The sequence below is a fragment of the Lagopus muta genome, chromosome 12 (assembly GCF_023343835.1).
Source record: "Lagopus muta isolate bLagMut1 chromosome 12, bLagMut1 primary, whole genome shotgun sequence".
Lineage (NCBI taxonomy): Eukaryota > Metazoa > Chordata > Aves > Galliformes > Phasianidae > Lagopus > Lagopus muta.
The window spans coordinates 11,215,480-11,234,803 of NC_064444.1; the positions used below are offsets into that span (position 1 = coordinate 11,215,480).

A 19,324-nucleotide genomic window follows, 5' to 3' on the forward strand; every position below is an offset into this window, starting at 1 on the left:
AAAGCTCAATCTCCCAACAGAAAAATTTCGTCAAAGCAAAGTATGAGCAGAAAAATAGTCCCTGTCTGATTAAAAACATCGATATCTTCTGAAAAAGGTACGTGAACAAATGCCATGCAGTTGAAGAATATGCACTAGCCAGGTTGTTAGAGGCATCAGATCTACTTTAGATGTTCTACAGAGGCGAGGAATGAAAACTGTATTACATTACAGACTTTACATGTGTAAATAGTTTTCAAATCTATCTGGTTTTATTAAAAATGTAAATCATTGATCATAATACCTCTGCCAATGTCACAACAGAAGTTGCTTCATCAAATGCAAGTTGTTTCACTTAACGGTGAATGGGAACTCACTACAGAAGATGTATTTGCTACGTAAGAAATAAGAGTGTAAAATAGCTCATCAGCAGTAGGCATCTGAAAGAGGCTTGGAAATTGTATTTATAAAAGAGTATCTCTTTGCTTCTGCAATGATGGCTCCAACTAAAAGCAAGTTAAATTTGACTGATCCAGCCCACACCTGAAAAACAGGATGTAAGTCATAGACAGCTATGGATCTGGTCATTAAAGCATTCATTTAGGTCATCAATTAGTGAACTCAGCAGTGAATTTTCATAGAGCACTGGTAAAGTGTTTTACAAGCTTGGGGTTGTGAAATCCATGACTCCCTAAGACGAAGGCTTTTACTTCTCAAAGGTAACCCACGAGTACCCATTTCTCCCCACTATGAAGAGTTTGTGCTGGCAACTGAAAGGCACCGAACATAGTTTGGAAGTCAGGCAGCCTGACAACAGCCTGAGAACAGTGAGAGAAGCTCTGGGTGCTGCTGTCAGATCACTCCGTTATCAGGAGCAGAGGCCCCTGGAAAGCTGCAGTGCTTCCTTAACAAAGGTTGCAGACATACCCACAGATGTATCTAAGCTTTAGGAAGAGACACTGCAGCATCGCCAGATGACAGCAACTCAGATCAGTTCTAAATGACTCAGGTGGTTTCACCCAACTGCAACAGGCATTTACACATACATGGCTGCGTAAGGGTCTGACCTGAAGGCTTTCTAAGTCAGCTATGAGGTGCTAGTGGATTTCCACAGATTTTGAACCAACTCCTAAGAAACAGTCTGGCTCACATTTTTTGTACCACGCCATAGGATTGTATCCTGTCTATACACTGCATGCACATATAAAAAAGGCAGCATAATTTTAAAATCAGAGAAACGCCACCGATGTAGCTTAGGTCCTGTAAAAACTAAAGTTGCACAGAAATTGAAGACCAATAAAAATGTTTCCATGGTTCTTTTTTTAATCCCATTGAAAACAATTTTTCGTTGTAAACATTTTTGCTAGCCAAGCACTGCAGCACTGTGCAACTGCATGAAGCCAAAGAGAAACTGATGAAAAGCTGACTAGATTGATTTCATTTTTCCAACCGGAGTGAAATACGTAAGAGGAAATAACAAAATGGTGAAGTTATTTTTACATATTAAAATGTTCACATTTAATAAACTCACATGGAAACTGCACAGCCAATGGTAGCTTTTCAACCATATCTACAGATCCCATCAGCTCCGCACAGAAAAAAAGACAACGGTGGGTTCCTGCAGCACCTCTCCCCTTTGCCCGGGACTAAAGGAATACTCTCTGCTGGAGAAGCCAGATCCGAGCCTGCCCAACCTCTGCATCACCCATTCCCTCTCCCTGCAGTGACCTCCCAGGTTTCTGTGTAGAAGTCTGGCAGGGGGTTACTACTGAAACGAAGAGCTATATTTATTCCCTTGGCTCCAATCCACCACTGTTGCAGAGCAGCCAGAAGGGGAACCAACCAATTCAGCATGGGATCTGCCAGAGTTGTGCTGCCAGAGAAGTTAAGAATGAAAGACAGAGACAGAAGCTATCAAAATTACTATTTCTGACTGCAAGGAAAGAAGGGTTTCCTCCCTTTATGGATCCCCCTTCTACAGTCAAAGACACTTTTTCTGCTCCTTCCTAAGAAATTCCACCAGAAAAACCTACCAGTTCCGTAAGTCTTTAACATCTCGTGCAGATTTCTCTATGAGGAAATCTAAACTCTAACAGTTTCTCTAAGGCATTTGTTGGCATTTACAGGGCATTTCTCTCCACCTGGCAGTAGGAAAAGTCCCATCTACGTGTACAGAAAGGTGCAAGGTATTTACAGTAGAAGGGTCCAACCCAGCACCTGCTGTGCCTCCTATAGTTAGAGGCTTGAATCTCAGAAGGATGTAGGGATCCGTTTTGTTCACGCACACAATCCATACAATAAAACAACAGCAACAAAACTCCTTTTTGAGAAAAAAACTCTTTGCAAGATGTGCTCCCCTACCAACTAACTTCTATCATCATAGAAGTGAAAGCACTCTGAGAGAAACACACAGCTAAACATGGAATCATTTTCGACTTTCTTCCTATTCAGTTAGCAACCTTTTCCAACTTTTCAAGAGAACAGTAAAACAACAGTAATACCAGCATTCTCACCGTATCATACTCAGCAATGTGAGGAAGAAGAATCTGCAACCAAACAAAACAGGACCCAGCCTCTCCCATCACTTGATCGCTTGAGTGCTCAAGCTAAGAATCAGTCTTCTCCTGACTCATTAAACAATTACTTAAATTAGAATAACCTGAAGACGGAACTTAAAAAGACCCACCCTGGGAGAGCCAAAGTTGTTATCAGAGCACTCACCTGGGATGTGAGAAACTTGATTTGAGGGAGCTGATTCAAATCAGATATGGGAGGAGCAACCTGACTCCAGCTCTCCAGCAACCCAGGTGCATTTCATAATCACCAGTCCATAACGAAGTGCAGAGATGCAGCTCTTTCATTTTGAGCAGAAATTCAATTGTGGACCTCAGAAATTCTTCGAAGATGTAGCATCTTGCTGCAAACTAATGAACTGGCATTTTTCAACTGCAATAAGAAAATTCTAGCTCATTCTGGCCAGAAACAATACTTCTATATTTGGAAAGCCCCTAGCACGACAAAGACTCTACCAAAACATTTGATAGACTAAAATTCTAATCCAGAAGTGGTTGTGGATTTCCTACTGCTCGTTTACCTAACAGCACGTTGATCAAACACATATGCATAGATTTGGATTTCTGTATTCAAGAAAAGATGTTCAAATTTTTGTTCTTTAAAACAATCAAGGATATTTTTAAATATTTAAGCTGTTTTACAAGAAATTTCATAGTAAATTCTGAAGAAGGGAGTATTTAGGCCAGGAGAGTTTTCTTAGCTGGTATTATGGTACTAATAAAGATGTTAGGTTATCTTCTGCTAGTTATTTTATTAGCCTTAGGAGAAATTACACTCCTATAGCAAAATCTCAATGAATCAATGAAGAACAGATCTCTTTAAAAGGTAAATAAAGTCATTGTATTATACATTTCAATTTTGGACAGACCATAACCTTTGCATTTATAAACTCTAAAAGGTTGGGTTTCTTTTTGCACTTGAAATCATGAAACTAGAAAAAAAATTTATTCAGGATCTTACCAGCTTTTTGACAACACTGGGCTTTGTACTAAGCTTATAACCAATGGAGCTGCACATTCTATTTGTGGTGAAACTAGAAAGCACGTGAAACTTGCCTGGTATGGAACTGAGGTTTTCTCTATAGACTCAGTCCTACCCCAACTGAAAAAAGAGGTGCAGAATTGGATCCTAGAAAGCAAACCAGAATCAATGAAAATTTTTCTAACCTTTATGCATTTTCCTTTGTGAAGAGACCCATCAGTTCAATAAAAAATGCAAGGTACATTCCAATGAAACAAAGGTTCATTGAAAAGCTACCTGTAGCTGCAGTTTCAATACTGAGTCAACACTCAGCGTTCAAAAAACTCAGACATCATCCCAGAGACTGAAACCCAGAGTTATGTCCATGCAAACTCATGGAAAAAAAAACAAAACAAAGGAAAAAATAAAAAATAAAAAAAGAGAAATATTGTCATGGGTTTTGCTTGCTTGTTTTGTAGAACTGTTCCAGCAGTGCAGTGGTTTAGCCAGGACAAACACCTATCAAAAATTCCTTATTCCTAAAGTAGAAGACAGTTTCTTCTTCTCCTGTCAGTTATAGACCTACCCAAGAGATGACAAGATTTCTCCCTAATTCATTCAATCAATGCAAGATACTTCACTGTCACATCTCTCCCTTGAAAAACACTGATATAAGAACCAAAAGTTGGCACCGAAAGTAAGTTTCAACATTGCTATTCACCTCATAAGAAAAAAGACACTTGTAGATCTATAGAGTCAATGTTAACAAACACACATGAAAATAAAATGTAACCATCTATGTGATACTATCAAAACAAACGTTAGGACATGAGCGACCAGGCCACCATGCTAGCCTGCGTTAACAGAAACCTGACTTTACACCTCCTTGCTTTCTTCACCCAGCTCTCACATGCTCTTTCTCAAAAAACAAGCTTAGGCTTCCCTTGAACTCATTTATCCTTTCCTTGCTAGTAATTTATCCCATGTGTTTATTATCCTTTGCATGAAGTAATTCTGCTTCAGTTTCCTATTTATCCACGCTTTTCTACATTTCATATGAAAGGGATGTATCTGTATTTATCTGTACCTGCTGTTGATATTCCAATGACAGGATTGACGGTAACAGTGTTTGAACAGATCTATAGGGAGCAACTTCCCAGAGTGAAATAAAACAACACTAACACAAACTGCGGTATCACTGCACAAATGAAATGGAAGGGCAGCCCTACAGCCTAGCACAGCAATACCTCATGGGCACCAGGAGCAACTCGTGGATCAGCAGGGGCTGGGACTGCGGGGCAGTGATGCATGTGGCTGTGACCAAGTGGATGGTGGTACGTGGTAGGGACCCCTCCCGAACATCCATGAGTACAGCATGGCTCCCACCTGTCCCTAAGATCTGCAGTGACACTAACAGCATATCCCAAAGGCATAAAATGGAAAGTTTTTAATGATGTTTGCCATAACATTAAGAAATAACATAAAGAAGCTGTAACAAAATTTGTATTAAGGCTGAGATCAGCTTATTAGGAAAGGAATGAGCAGCGCTGCCACTCATCCCTCTGTACTGTAGTGCTCTGACCAACCTGAGGCCAAAGGCTCCCTCAAATGCCCTGTGGCTGAGCTGGAGCCACAGGCAGCTCCCCTGTGCCAGGGTCTTCCACATCGCTGTGCAGCCCATAGCAGGCAGCTCATACTCTTGTTTTCATTCTCCCTTGCTTCTCTTTTCTTGTCCAGAAAACTGAGCCAGGCCCACATCCTCCAGAGCAGCCTTCCCCTGGCACTGTGGGAAGCCCACCTGGATAACCACTGCCTGAACTTCGGAGCTGTGGAGCACAAAGAAACACCACCAACCTCTATCCTTACAACAAGAATTGGCTGCCCTTGGAAGTCTGAGATGCCACAGGTGGACAGCTGGACACCAACGCCTCGCAGAGCAGCCGGTGTCAAAGCAGCCAGCTCTGTTGCTTGCCCCACGCTACAGCAGTGCTATCTAAGCAACCAACATTATTCTCAGGCACTGCAACCCGCAGATTTCTCCATTCACATCCTGCCATGACGGGCAGCACTGCTTTTTTCATAGCATGACAAATACTTGTGAGGAATTACCTAGTTCTCCTTTCGGTTATTGGACTCTCAAATATTGCAATGCAAAATGTAGAAAAGATTGGATACTGAGACTGCTGTGGCTATTTTAGTTCTGTTTTCTTCATCTGTGTTTAAAAGATAGATTCTAACAAAATTGTTTGTCTTTAATACAGCCCAGCTTGACCTAAAGAACCCTTCTCTTTAAAAAACAATCTCGCATAGAGTGTTTAGATTAAGACCTCTAAAAAACTTCAAAATACTTTCAAGGCCCCATCTTGCAATTTTCAAAAAACAGACAACAAGGCTAATTGTAATTACTGCTCTATAATTCTTTTGCTTTTTTGAAGCATCTGGTTATCTAGTAAGATGCACCTGAAAATTAGAGCGAATTTAAATATAAGGGAAAGGTGCCAAATTCAGAATATTGGAAGCAGCTTCCCCCTGGGAGTGCATTCAGTCACAGAACTGGTGCAGTTGGGCAGAGGCAACCCAGATCCCTACCCTATTCCCATGCCTCTTTGCTCATCCTGATGGCTGCTACCTCTGAAAAGATACATCGGATCTCTGGCTCGGTGCTTGGCTTCCTTGCTTAACCTGCCAACAGGAGCAAAAATGTCACAGCAGTTATTGTGATCCACTCAGATGCAGACCAGCATCACTCATTTATTTCATGTTCAGCAACAAACACCATCAGATCATTACAATTTTCTCATTTCTATCCAAGGTCAGATTCTGATCAGTGACTTACCCATAAAAAGTTTGTATGCTGTATTTGGCTGCGCAACTGGAAACCAGAACCCGCGTTAGTACAATAACCTTAAGATCATCCAATTAAGCACTACAGAATGATTTTGGTTTTGCATGTTTTCTTCCAGTAACCCATTCTTTTTTACTGTTCAGAGAATATCTGTGCCTGGAGTGTCATCGCTACAGAAATGTGGATTTTCATCTACAGCTGCCAGAAATAAGTTTTATTTGTGTTTCTTTAAAAAAAAAAAATAATAAGATGTAGTCTATTCTTTCGTCTATTTCCCTGAGCCCAAACTGCTTGCACCTCTGAAATAGATGTACAAAATGCCCGAAAGAAGACAGGGTAAAGAATAAGGCAAAAAATGCCAGGTGTAAATGAGAGAATGCAAAAATGCCTTTTCAGTACAGTCCTGCTTTTAGCAGTAACGAAGAGCGTACGCACATCTACTCATATCTGAGAGAAATTCAGAGATTAAAATTTAAATTTACTTACAAGTGCCATCAAAACACGCTAAATCAGAAGATAATAAAAGCTGTAGCTGTCCTTATTCAAACTGTAAAAATAAATCTATTTATGGCTTTCTCTTCAATTTTTTATAAAGTTCATCTAAAACCATGCATTTTATTTATTTATTTATTAAGGCAAAGCACTCCACAAACACCTGTGCAATTCAAAGTTAACTTTAAGCCAAAACATGACACAAAACGACTCCTACAGATTTTCCTTTGCCTGCTGAATCTTGTGCTTCCCAGGAACGAGCACAAACCCATTCCAGTGGGCTGCTGGATTTTCTATGTCTGTGCTAACGCAAACATCTCTGGCCACCTATGATTCCCATAGCGGGTAAACAACCACATGTGCCAGGTTTCTGTACTGAAAAATCACCATTCCCAATCTCAGCACTCCATTGCTGCAAGCAAAACAGTGGTTCTGATGTTGCAACTTCCAGGCTACTCTCTTCCGATAATGAATGGGTTGGGTTATTGGCCTCCAGCATGGACAAAAATATGACAATCAGCCTCTTCATTACATAAAAGTCTTCAGTGAAGACAGCACCAGACAACTTGCTGAGTATCAGAGAGCTCCAATACGTTCAGAAGTCAAAAAGCCCATAGAACAATTCCTTTTTCTTCACTACAATTGATAAAGACGCAGTCAATTATTAAAAGTGTTTTAATACACTATTTCTGTCTCAGCAACTTGTATCTTCGGGAACTCATTTGCAAAAGGCAGCTTGAGCATGCAAATATTTTAGACGCGTTCCCTGCAAATGTAATAGAGGAACTAACCTTCCTTGCATCTGCAGCTGTTAATTGTCATCGTTTAAACAGCAAATGAAAACAAAGTTTAAGCTGGTTGCACTTAAAAAAAAAAAAAAAAATTAAATCATATTAAATTTCATTTACCTGCAGTGATACAAACTCAAAGTCACAAGCAAATCTGAGGACAGAGCAGAAAGGGAGAGTGTCCCCAGCTGCAGGCTGGATCAGCTGCACCAGGAGGATTCCCTTCCAGTGCAGGGGCTTAGACAGCAGCCGATTCTCCAAGCACTTGTTACCAACTGGAGACATTTTCTTCCTACGACATTCTGAAAACTTTAAACAACTCATTTATGATTCTTCTGTTCAATAGATTAAAATTTTAATAGTGCATCCAATTAATTACAAAAGGAGAGCAGACAGGGAAAAAAACAGAACAGAGCAGGACAAACATATCAAGCTATTTACAAGCATTTTTATAATGACGAGAAATCACAGAGCCCTCTTTAGCTGACCAACTTTCAAAAATAAAACAAAAGAAGAGGAAAGCTGAACACAGGGCCCCCATATCACAGCAGCCGGGCCCCCACAACTCCATCCCAAGTCAGTAGAAGTGCTGAGAGCTCAGCAGCTCACGCATCAGGCCCGCACTGCACAGGGGTGCACGAGCAGCCTGACGCGAGCGGGGTTTGGGGAAGGGGTTTGTTGCAATGAGGTTCCAAGCAATCTGTCAGAGAAGTGCTGCTATGTTTACGAGTCGTAAAGCTAGCTACCTCTCATCTATGGGAGAAAAGTTAATTCATAGGGCTCATAGGGCTTGCATTTGTCAAGGAGCAGGACGTCAATGCTATCATTATCAGGCAAATCAGCCAGGCGTTTAATGGCAGAATCAGGAGACATTTGCTCTCCACTATCAGAATGACATCATAACTAAAGCAGCCCTGGGCGCGGGGGGCAGCCGGCACGGCTCAGGCTGCACGCAGCCTTTGCTCCCGCTCCGCGTCCCCACGGGTCGCTGCTCCGGGCAGAGCCGCCGGCCGCCTCCGCTCACAACTTTGTCCCCACAGTATCTGAAAGCCCGGAATCTCGTCTTGCAAAATACTTCCGAGCCTGATCCAAACCTGCGATCCTGCACGCCAGCTCCTCGGATGGGAGCGGGTGGCTTTCACGTATAATCTACAAATTCACTCTAAAAATCCCTGGCATTTTTAATTACTCCAGTAATCTTCATCCTCAGTGAAACAGGAGGGGAGAAACGCATTAAAAAACTCCTTGCCTCTATGATTTATGAAGTAACAGCTTAGTTAAGTAAGTCAGTTTTTCAGCATACGCGAACACACGCAATCTTTGAATATTCCCAAGTATTCCGTGAAGATCTGCGCGATGATCAGCAACACAACAGCAACGCACATCTCCCTTCACAGCAGTGTAATTATACAGCTCCAACACCACGCATCGCCAACTGCTCATCTATTTCCTTCCCAAAGCCCACCGCAGGTACGCAGGCACCGCACGAAGCCTCACCTTGCATGAGGACTGTGAGGGAAAAAGTTATGAAAGCAGACAGAAAACCTAAAATCCCTGAGGCTACAAAAAAATCCCGCTATTGAGAAATAACCCAAGAGACCACGTAGGGAATGTACAGCTTTCAGAAGCACTTCTCATCTTATTTGCACTTAACCTATTGATGTACTGATGCAGGTCACTTACTTTTCGGATATGTTTGAACCCCTTACAATCATGCAGATCGCCGCGGTTTTCACTTGGGCTTTTGGTTTTTTTTTTTGGTTTTGTTTGTTTTTTTGCAAACAAGTTTCATTTTAAAAAAAAAAAAAAAAAGAAAAAGAAAAAAAGATCCAATTATGCAAATCTGCTCCCAGATAGGTAGTGAATATTCAGCATGACGGTGATACTGTAATAGTTCAATGCAACGCACGGCACTGGGCAGATTTATGAGGCAACGTCACTACTACGCTCTGGTCCTCGCCGAAGCATCTTGAAGTTAATTAAAGCTGCAATGTCCACTTTTCCAGCCACCCTCTTCATTCAGGTTTACTATTTCAACATCAAACCAGCGAGGGGGCCTCCCCACTCTCTCCGTACATTTAAGCAGCCTTTCCCCAGTCAATGAACAATGAACAAAGATTTGAGTGATAGGGGAGGGGGGGGTGGAGGGGGGGAGAGAGCAAAAAAAAAAAACCTCCGCAGGAATAATCAAATCCAGTTCAAACGAGTAAAAATATAGTTTCTAATATTAAACTAGAAAAGAAAACATTCTTCTCCGAGTAAACGTGCAGAGGCGCTTCGCCAACCCCTTCAGAAAGGCTCTAAAAGCAGCCAGTCCTTTTTATTTCGAGCAGTGAATGAGCCCAAACAAGGCTTCTAAACTTAATTATGACACTTAAAATAGTCTTTTTCCACATAAGCGGGGAGGCTCGCCGCCGCTATCTGTATCAAGCGGTCAGATCAGCTCAGCAAACACGGCCCCTGTTGGATTTATTTTAAACTGCACGGGGGGGCGGCGGCGGGGGGAGCGCAGCCCCGCGGAGCGCTCAGCCGGGCGGACGGCAGCCGCGCCCCGCACCGCTCCTGCCCCGCACCGAGCCCCGCCGGCGGCCGGAGCGAACGGGGATGTGACGCGCCGCGTCCCCGCCTCGCGCCGGCGCCGGCTCCGGCCCGGCCCCAACAATGCCCCGCTCCCGCGGGCGGCGGCCGGAGCTCTCCCCGGCGGCCGGAGCCCTCCTCCCCGCCCCGCCGGCACCCGCCGCCCCGAGCCCCGCGGCCTGGCCGCCCCGAGTAACTTTTGGGCCGGAGCCCCTCGGGGCGGGAGCGCGGACCCTCCGAACGACGCGTAAATCTCCGCGACCTTCTATTTTGCGTTTAAAGTTCACGGGCGTCACCGCTGCCTCCAGCCCTCTCCCTCCCGCACACGCACGCACATATATTAATTATTTGCAAAACTGCAACAGATGGGCGCATTAAAATCTGGATTCTTTCCTACGCGGCATCAAAGAACCTCTCCTTCCCCCCCCCCCTCCCCTCCCGACCCCCCCGCTAATCCCGCCGCCGGCCGTGCCCCCGCCTCCCGGCCCCGCACCCGCAGCCCCGCGCCCGCCGCCGACGAGGATGGGGCCGCTCCCCCCGGCAGTGCCATTTAAGTTTCCTCCTTAACCTGTTACTTTCTCCGGGCGCTGACAAAGCCCGGCGCGGGCTGGCAGGTGCCTCCCGCTCCCCGCCGGGCGCTGCGCTCCCCCCGCCGGGCTGAGACCCGGCCTGACATTTAGTGCCTACTTGAATGTCACAACGCTCCTCGCAGCATTATGCACGGCTCCTATTCATAAGAGGTCGATTAGAGCACAAAATGGCAGGTCTCTTAGGCACTTGAATCTCACAAGTTTGACACATGGTATGCATCAGCTAACTTTGATTTAAAAAAAAAAAAAAAAAAAGAAAGAAAAAAAAGAAAAAAAAAAAGCGGAGCGGGGGGGCTGGGGGGGGAGTTTACAAATTACACCGCGATTAGCCGGGATCCTTCGGGGGGGGTGGGGGGAGGAAGGGGGGAAAGCGAGGGAGGAAAGGGGGCCCGCGGTTAAAGTCACTTCGGCAAAGTTTGCTCGGCGGCAGCCGTCGAAAACACAAAGTTTCTGGGCGAGTTGAGGGCAGGGGCGGTGCGGCTCGCCGTGGGGAGGGCAGCCCCGGCCGAGGCTCCCCGCGCCCGCCCGCCCGGCTCCGCTCCGCGAAGTAACGGTTCGAAAAGAAACGAGCGAGAAAGAGGCAAAACGTACGGGTTTTCTTCAGGCTAAGTTCTATAGCGCCATTCAATGGCTTCTCCGCTCCTTTCATTATTTTCTGCTTTTCCCCTGACAGCCCTGCTTGCAAACGTCACTGCTATGGATATTTAATTATACCGTATTTTTTTAATCGCGGTGGAAAACGCAGGCCCCGTTGCGATGATTAAAAAGAAATTAAAAAAAAAACAAAAGCGAACCGTACTCCGGACTGACTTTGGAGCCTCTTTGCCGGCTCGCGGGAGCCTCCCGGATCCTCCAAAACCCCCTTTTTACCTTTGTCTTTCTTACCTTCAAATTTAAAGCAAAGCGTAGAAGAAACTCCCGCACGTAAACGGAGCGTTGTAAAAGATTGTGTTCAATGAATAATGAAGCATGTCCACATGATTGACTTGATCATTTTCTGGTGCGGAGGGGGAAAAGTGTGGCGCGGGGCTGCCGCGGCCGCCCGCTCCGGGTAGCCCTCCCAACTGCTTCCAGCACATCCCGGGCAGAGAGCGCTTTATTTTAATCTGTCTCTTTTCAGAATCACCCCCTTCATTGATACCGATCACCCAACATCACAAGACATCCCCATCTCTCAGCGTGGACTCCCCCTATCTGGTAGGTGAAATGCATTGTACCATTAAAAAAGCACTCCATTGTCGTCTTGGCATAATTCACAGCAACTAGATAGGTCTTGCGGCATTTAGCTTTGATGAGCCAAAAGCTGAACCCTTGATATAATAATCTACAAAGAATGGTCTGCGATCGTCCATTTTTTCTCCCTGTCTGGCAACTAAGAAACCATTTAACACGGCGCGGCTTGGTCGTGACCTTGAGCCCGTGTAAACACCCCGAGGAGCCCGCGCCGCCCCGCAGCCCCCGGCCCGCGCAGCCCCCGCGCCGCGCAGCCCCCGCGCAGCGCCCGCGCCCGCGCCCCGCGCCTCCGCCCGCGCCCCGCGCCCCCCCGGGGGCTCCCCGAGGCGCCCCCCGTACCTGATCCGAAAGTGTGCAAAGTCTGCGGCTCCCGAAAAAAACTCCCGGGGAAAGCTGGGCGGACGGGGGACCGGAGCATCAGTCACCGCTCCGGCGGTTAAGAGAAGTAATCAGCGATAAAGTGACGTTGATCTGCACTGTAACCTTGTGGCGTATTTAATGTAAATAAGCCAGTTATGTTGCCAATCGCATGCATACAAACACATAAAGGTCCTCAGCGTTGCATTTTGATTCTTTCCATTAGAGCCGACTTTATTTACATACACTATTTAGGGGATCATGATAATTCTAAAACAATACTAGTGCCAAATGATTATGAAAATATGATTTTAATTAATCACGTAGTAGGCAAGGAAATTAGCATACGGTAATTAAACTTAGAGAAAAACGTCATGGAGGTTCTCTGCCTTATGGGTTCGGAATAATCATTAAACGATGGGTTTTCAGGACTTAATTATCAAACAAATAACTTTTTTAAAGCAACTTTACAAGGTTTATCCGCAGGGCAACGATTTAGTAAATAATATATAACCGAGCAAACAAGGTGCAAATGTGACTGGTGAAATAGGTTGTGTTTCTACAAAAGGGGGGGGGGGGGGGGGGGGGGGTGGAGGGGGGGAAGAGAGAGAAGCTGAATAATGCAATTATGGATTCTGTGTCCCATAGTTGACAAAAGCATGGTGCCTCAATAGACTCTTTGTTATGGGATTATATAATGATTGTGGTGTAATTATGGGAAAAAAGATTTAGTAATAATAAAAAGTATCAAAATACACCAATGAGCAGCTTGTTTTAAAGAAAAGGCTCGCATGTGACATTAGGGGCATGTTAATAACAAAAAGCCAGGATCGGAAAGGGTTGACAAATAAAAAAGACTGTGATGCGCATGATTAAGAAGCGATGGAGACAGATTGATTATTCAAAATGCCGAGCCACAGGGACACTTAAAACATTGATTCAGGTAAGACTAGTTTCATCTTGACTGAAATGAGTTCCCTGAAGATGACTGGCATACATTTTAAATCAGTTTACTACATAAAAAGCATAACATCACAAGCTGAAACCTTCTGGTTAAAATAGGAGTCCAAGAAAAAGAGGGGAAAAAAAAAGTTTATGTCTGTGGCAATTCCCAGAGGGACTATGGAATTGCAGAGGAAGGGGTATAGATTAATTAGCCCTTCCTAAACAGTGCACTTAAGCGTACCCATCTTTTATAATCCTTAGCCTCTTTTGCTGGGTTCCGTGGTCCAATCCCACGTGCAGGGCAGAGGGATGATATTAATAACTCTATAGGTACTGTAGGACTTTTTTTTTTTTTTCCCTGGGACTGCAGTAAATTAACTTTCTATAACAACTGAAAAATTAGCAACATATTTTCCAATTGATTTTTAAAGGGAGTTTATAAATAGTTGTTCAGAGCTATTCAATGTTAAAAAAAAAAAAAAAAAAAAAAAAAAAAGAAGAAGAAAAAAAGATTCCCATGCCTATACTAAAAAGTTTAGGAATTCACTCTGCATTTTCCAATTTGATGTGTCTGAAATTCTCTTTGAACAAATTCCAAAATACAAGTTTTTTCTATAGAAATTAGCATAGCAATCACATCAATAATATCACTATCTCTATGGGAATGATAACTGGAGCAGTGGGGGTGTTCTTTATTTCAATTCTTCGTGGATCAACTGATTATATTCTGTCTTCTTTTGAACTTGTTATTGTAAGTCAAGTGATTCTTTATAAGTGACAGCCCTGACAAAGAGACGAGGATGGGAAAGCAGGTCGAAAGGAAGTCGCCATATGGACTTTAAAAAAGGCACTTTTTAAACAAGATAATGGGGAAATGGATGTTGCCTTTTAACCCTGTCAAGGCTGAACATTATTAGCAGTCTCATAAAGGAATAAGCTATACCTTTTTGGTTTAATATCGGATTTCACCTTATGATTTCCGTGACCTAGGGCTTCACAGTTCAACGTAGGAGGTGACTGCACTTCAGACACAAGGGCCAAATCAGGCACCTGGAGTCCTGGCAGGCGTGAGATTTGAGACCATTGCACACATAAGTTGCAGAAGAACGAAAGCTCAGGAAAACCCCATGGTTCTTTTTCCTGAGACAAAGATAAGGATATGGCTAGAGATAGGTGAAACAGCAACTGACAGCAGAGGAGCTTGAGACATCTCACTGGGATTTCCTGTTCCTTTGGTAAAAGTGCCTGATGCTCTTTTAATGACAGCGAGCAAAGTGAATACAAAGAGTGAGGATGAAGACTTTGGCTCTGATGCTTGCAAAAATTAATATATTTATCCTCCTCTTTCTGTTCTGGAGGGGACAGAAGTTTCTCTCCAGAAATTTGTAAGTGGACAAAGATCAGGAACCATGTCCCAGGAAGCCAAACAGAAGTACTAAACCCTCCCTGAGCTGACAGCAGAGCCATGATGCGCTACTGGTGAATGTTCAGCCAATTTTTGTTTGTCCCCCATCAACAGATGATGACAACAGATCGTCCAACTCAACTCCACAGGAGGAACATGTCAACCAAAAGTTTCTCAAAGTCTGGAAGAGGAGGCTACTCTGCAAGAAATGGTGCTATCAGAGGAGGGCGTTTTAAAGAAGACCAACCAAAATTCTTTTTCCTGGGGCATCATAAGCATGGTTATTTGGGCTGGGATGGCCAGCCTTTCCCCAGAATGGAGCCTGATGAAATAATGTATGCTTGTGAGCTGAGTACATCCATAGAGACAAGAATTCCCAAAACTGTGTTGACTCAATGACATGCTTAGGCTTCTAATGCAATGTTGGATAGATGGGATTTAGAAGACCTCAGACATGAGCTGACGGAGACTTTTCTCCAATCTTTCTTGGAATTCCTAATGTCCTCAACACCACTAGCACTTCTGTAGTGCCCTCCAGTATTACTTTCTGCTCCTTTTGCATCCAAAGGAAGATATTTTTCTACAAGTCTTTATGTCTTCAAGGTGCAGAGGCTCTACTGTCCATAGCTACTTCTCCAATTTCTCTGGTTGGTTTTATTCCCTTTTGTACCTCTTCTGCGCATAAGCAGGAATACTCTACGTGGTTTAACTTGGCAAAAACACTACAGGAAGAAGAACAAAGAGCAGAAGAAATGTACATTGCTTAACAGTGGGCATCTTCTCAGGCAGTGGAAGCTCTTGCCTACAGATGTGTCAAACCTTGAAAAGGAGTGCGAGAGAAAATAAGAGCTGAGGGTTTTGGCCAGGCAACATTATCTTTCCTTGTGATTTCCACCTCTGAAATGACAGGGCTTCAGAAGCTCTTATTTCAGACAGACATAAATAAAAAGCAAGAAGAACCCAAATCTCACAACTTTGATGAACCCAAACAAAAAACTCAGGTGAAACGTGTGAGGAATATTTTATGAGGCTTTATACAGGGAAGTAACAAAATACAAATAGTCCTACAGTAATTTACACAGTGGGGCAAGGGAGAAACATTAGCTTTATATATTTAAATATTTATAAATTGTTTGCTTTATGAGGAAGGATTGAGGAATAATCCTGTCTTTGTTCTTAAAAAGTGTGATCAGCATTTCCTTCCTAAAGAGAGGTGATAAGCAACTGGGCATTCTTTTTACAAAGGCTGCAGAAGCCCACTGAAAGCTTAGTGCCTTTAGAAGGTGGGTCTCTTTTCCAAGGAAGAGCAGAACATCAGGTCTTTAATATTGATAAGGAAAAGCTCACAAAAGGAACCATCTAATAGCAGGCACTTTATATAAGGAATTTCAGAAAACTTACAGTAAATGTTTCAGCAAACTCTGGAGCAGGTGGTGCGATCTACATGGCAGTCTGAGCCAGCGAAAACACAAGTCATCCAGCAAGAAAGTCGCTGAAGCATGGTTCAAAAAGACATAAATAAAACACTTTCACAGGAAAAAGGGAAACCCCTTCCAAAATGCTTGTTAAAAACATAGGAGTTTCCTGGGCAAAACCCCAGCAAACTGACAAGGTGGATGAAAGTTTTCCCACTTGTACAGACTGTGTAAAGAAGCTTTCTGGAAAAAGGACCTTGAAGATCCCAGTTTTCAAAACAGACCAGAGAGAGAACCCATCTGAGAACAAGCTGTCTATTTCCTAGGGACCACAGCCAAAATAAGTGTCACAAAACAGGTTTGATCAGCAAATATTATATGTCATCATCATGGAGATTCAGAGGTAGAGGTGATCAGAATTTAGGGGGAAAAAAAAACCTAAATGAAAACAAACGACCTCATTTTTTAGCTAATACATTTGCATCCTCAACTGTAGCAGTCAACTGTCACCAAGCCAGATGTCCAAAAAGCTGGTGAGTCCACTAAAAGTATACACTGAGGCCAGCAATCTATTTTGGCCACTATTTGTCACAGTCATTGCAACATTTCATCAAATCACAGGCATTACGAAAGAATATAAGAGGAAGTATGAAGCGAACACCAGGAAGATGTGGAATGGAAGCAGTATCTTGTGCGGAGGCACAGATCTCTCTCATAATCCTAACGACACTGATATTTTCTTTCTTTCCAAAGCAAGGGGTGAAACTGGAATGAAATGGTCCATCCAAGTATTACTGAGACTGCCAGGCTGGAGACTGGCTTTGAAGTTTTCTATGGACAAAAGTGGTTACCTTTGTATTTCTACTGAATGTAAGAATCTAAGCAAAATGGTAAAACAGAAAGTGTTTTTTTTGTTTTGTTTTTTTCCTTTCCCAAAGCAAAGGACATACTTTATATTAAATAGTGAACAATATTCTCAATAGATCCACCTAGTGGAATCGAGTAAATTCTGCTTCCAGAATAGAGACACAGCTTTTATAACCCCATGCAGGACATAATTCTGTCTGTCTCCCATCCAGCACAACAGGGGCTCAGAAATTCTCTGAAAGAGCAAGAATGAAAGGTGCAGTAAGTCTTAGTACGTGCAGAAGATAGAAGATGGGGAGACAACTGTTGCTCCAAGATTTAAACTTTAGCATTTAAATTTACATGAGATTAGTACCACAGGTGTACTTTCCCAGCTATAATCATTAGGAATTATGATTGACCCAGATGAGAACATACTGGAAAAAATATCCAAAGTGATAGCTGAACTTCAGCTTTAAAGTGCATTGGCTCTGACCTTACTCTTGCAGCAAATTCACATGTAACCTGTTCTCAGGATGTCAACGCTATTTAAAAGAGATTCTATTTGATCTTCTCTCTGAGATCAGAGCCAGGAATGGTTCCGGGGGTACGAGTTCCTTCTTATCCAACTAATTTAATAAATATTCTACCTTTTCAACTCTTTCCTCTTGAACTTCTCCAACTTCTTTCCATCCTGGTCCCAGAGATCAGCCAGCAAGCTGTAGGCTTCTTATGATTATAACCTCATGGTTCACCCCAGCACTCAGGCTGCTTGCCCCTGCTGATGAGCACCAATATGCCCACTGGTTCCCTGCAGCTCCCACCTCAGCCCTTGGTGAGCCTTCCTCACCACATTTAGGCCTCTGTGCTATCAGAAAGTTTGCAGATAAATGCCTAGAGAAAACAGCTAAACAATGATTTTAAAGACCTGCTGAAAATGTTTATATCTTACCTTTTAAACTAAGGTTTCACAGTTGAAGCCCCACAGTGCAGTAATTAAGGTTGTTATACCAATGCTTACCTTAAACAGTGAGCTGTGCATACAGGGATGGGGCTACTTGAAGCTGGAAAATATCTTGGTCTTTCTGGGTACCATCAGCAAAGAACACCATAGTGTGTTTATCATTTGTTGAAACTGCCCTGTCTGCAGCGGATTAGGTAGATGCCAGTGTCTGGACTGAAGTACCCTGTCTTGTGTTGCGAGGGGGATTGGATGAGGTCTAGGATATTTCAGGAGGATCTCAGAGATCAGCAGTTCATGACAGACCACGTTCCCACTTTTGGAGCAGTTTCCCCAGAGAGCTGCTGAAGGCAGCACTCCTTGGTAGTGCCACACACAGGCTGCACTGTGAGGTGGCTTTAAAGATGGCGTCTCCCTTCTTACCTCAGCAGCTGCCCCCGTGCCATCTGCAGCATCCTTGGCCCCAGGCAGCCCCAGGAGGTGGCTGCTCACAGCCAACACCTGTCGAGATGGCCCTGTTTGTCCCCCACGGTTGGGCCATGCCAGGACGCCGCAGCCTGGCACAATGTCCCCAGCACTGTGGCCTCACAGTCAAGGTGGCAGCACCTCAAAGCTGTGGCAGCCAGCAGCCAAGAAACTCTGCCACCGTGCTGGCCACCTGAGAAGGGAGAGGACTGAGAGACGGGTTTTGGGGCAGAACTTCCCCGCAGCTTTTTCTCCAAAAGCAGCTGTATTCCACCAAGCCGAAATGCAGCCCGTCTCACCCAGCAGCTGCATGAGTCCCAGGTGGCATGGCATGCCCCAGGCCCCTGGCTGCTTCCCATGCCCCGGGGATACTACCCAGTGGGTCTCATTTAAAAACAGAAAAAATAACAATCCTGGAATCCTTATTAAATGCCACTGCGCCACACACCCAAAAAGCCAGAATTACATACAGAGAAGAGCACTGTGCCTTTCTAGGTATGCTGTCATGGGACCATAAACGTCTTGTAAAGTCCAGTGCCCGAGAGCATGACAAATGACATCCCAATGGGGAGCCCTGCTCCGCCTGCTCTGTCCCTAGGGAGAGCTACCTCACCTCCTCACAGGAGACTGAACATCAAAAGGGATGTAAGCGATGTCCCCAGAGAACTGCAGAGGCTCTGGGTGTGGGACAGAGGACTGCTCTATGATATGTATTTGAAAAACACGCATCAGTACAAAGTGACACCAGTGCAGAACAGAACATCTGAAAACTGATCAAGTGGAGAGCTCTGTGTAATGCAAAGCACCTGAATGATGTGTGTACACACAAAGATTTGTTCAGCTCTGCTCATATCCAGCCCTCTTGGACAGTTGGATTTGATTTGCCATTTTC

The 19,324-nt window shown here is 44.0% G+C and overlaps 1 protein-coding gene across 11 annotated transcripts in view; it reads right to left on the reverse strand.

The window, feature by feature from the left end:
* The window catches only part of ZNF536 (zinc finger protein 536), a 327,128-nt gene extending 314,663 nt beyond the window's left edge, over positions 1 to 12,465 (reverse strand). For 4 of the 11 annotated variants that reach the window (XR_007379489.1, XM_048958581.1, XM_048958584.1 and 1 more), the window contains exon 1: positions 2,493 to 2,652. The gene's annotated coding sequence lies outside the window, so the exon portion shown is untranslated. Of the gene's footprint in view, positions 1 to 2,492; positions 2,653 to 9,321; positions 9,418 to 10,783; positions 10,942 to 11,690; positions 11,875 to 12,377 lie in introns of those variants that run through there. The other 7 variants (XM_048958585.1, XM_048958587.1, XM_048958582.1 and 4 more) reach the window with 7 other exon arrangements.
* Between the last annotated feature and the right edge of the window lie 6,859 nt (positions 12,466 to 19,324).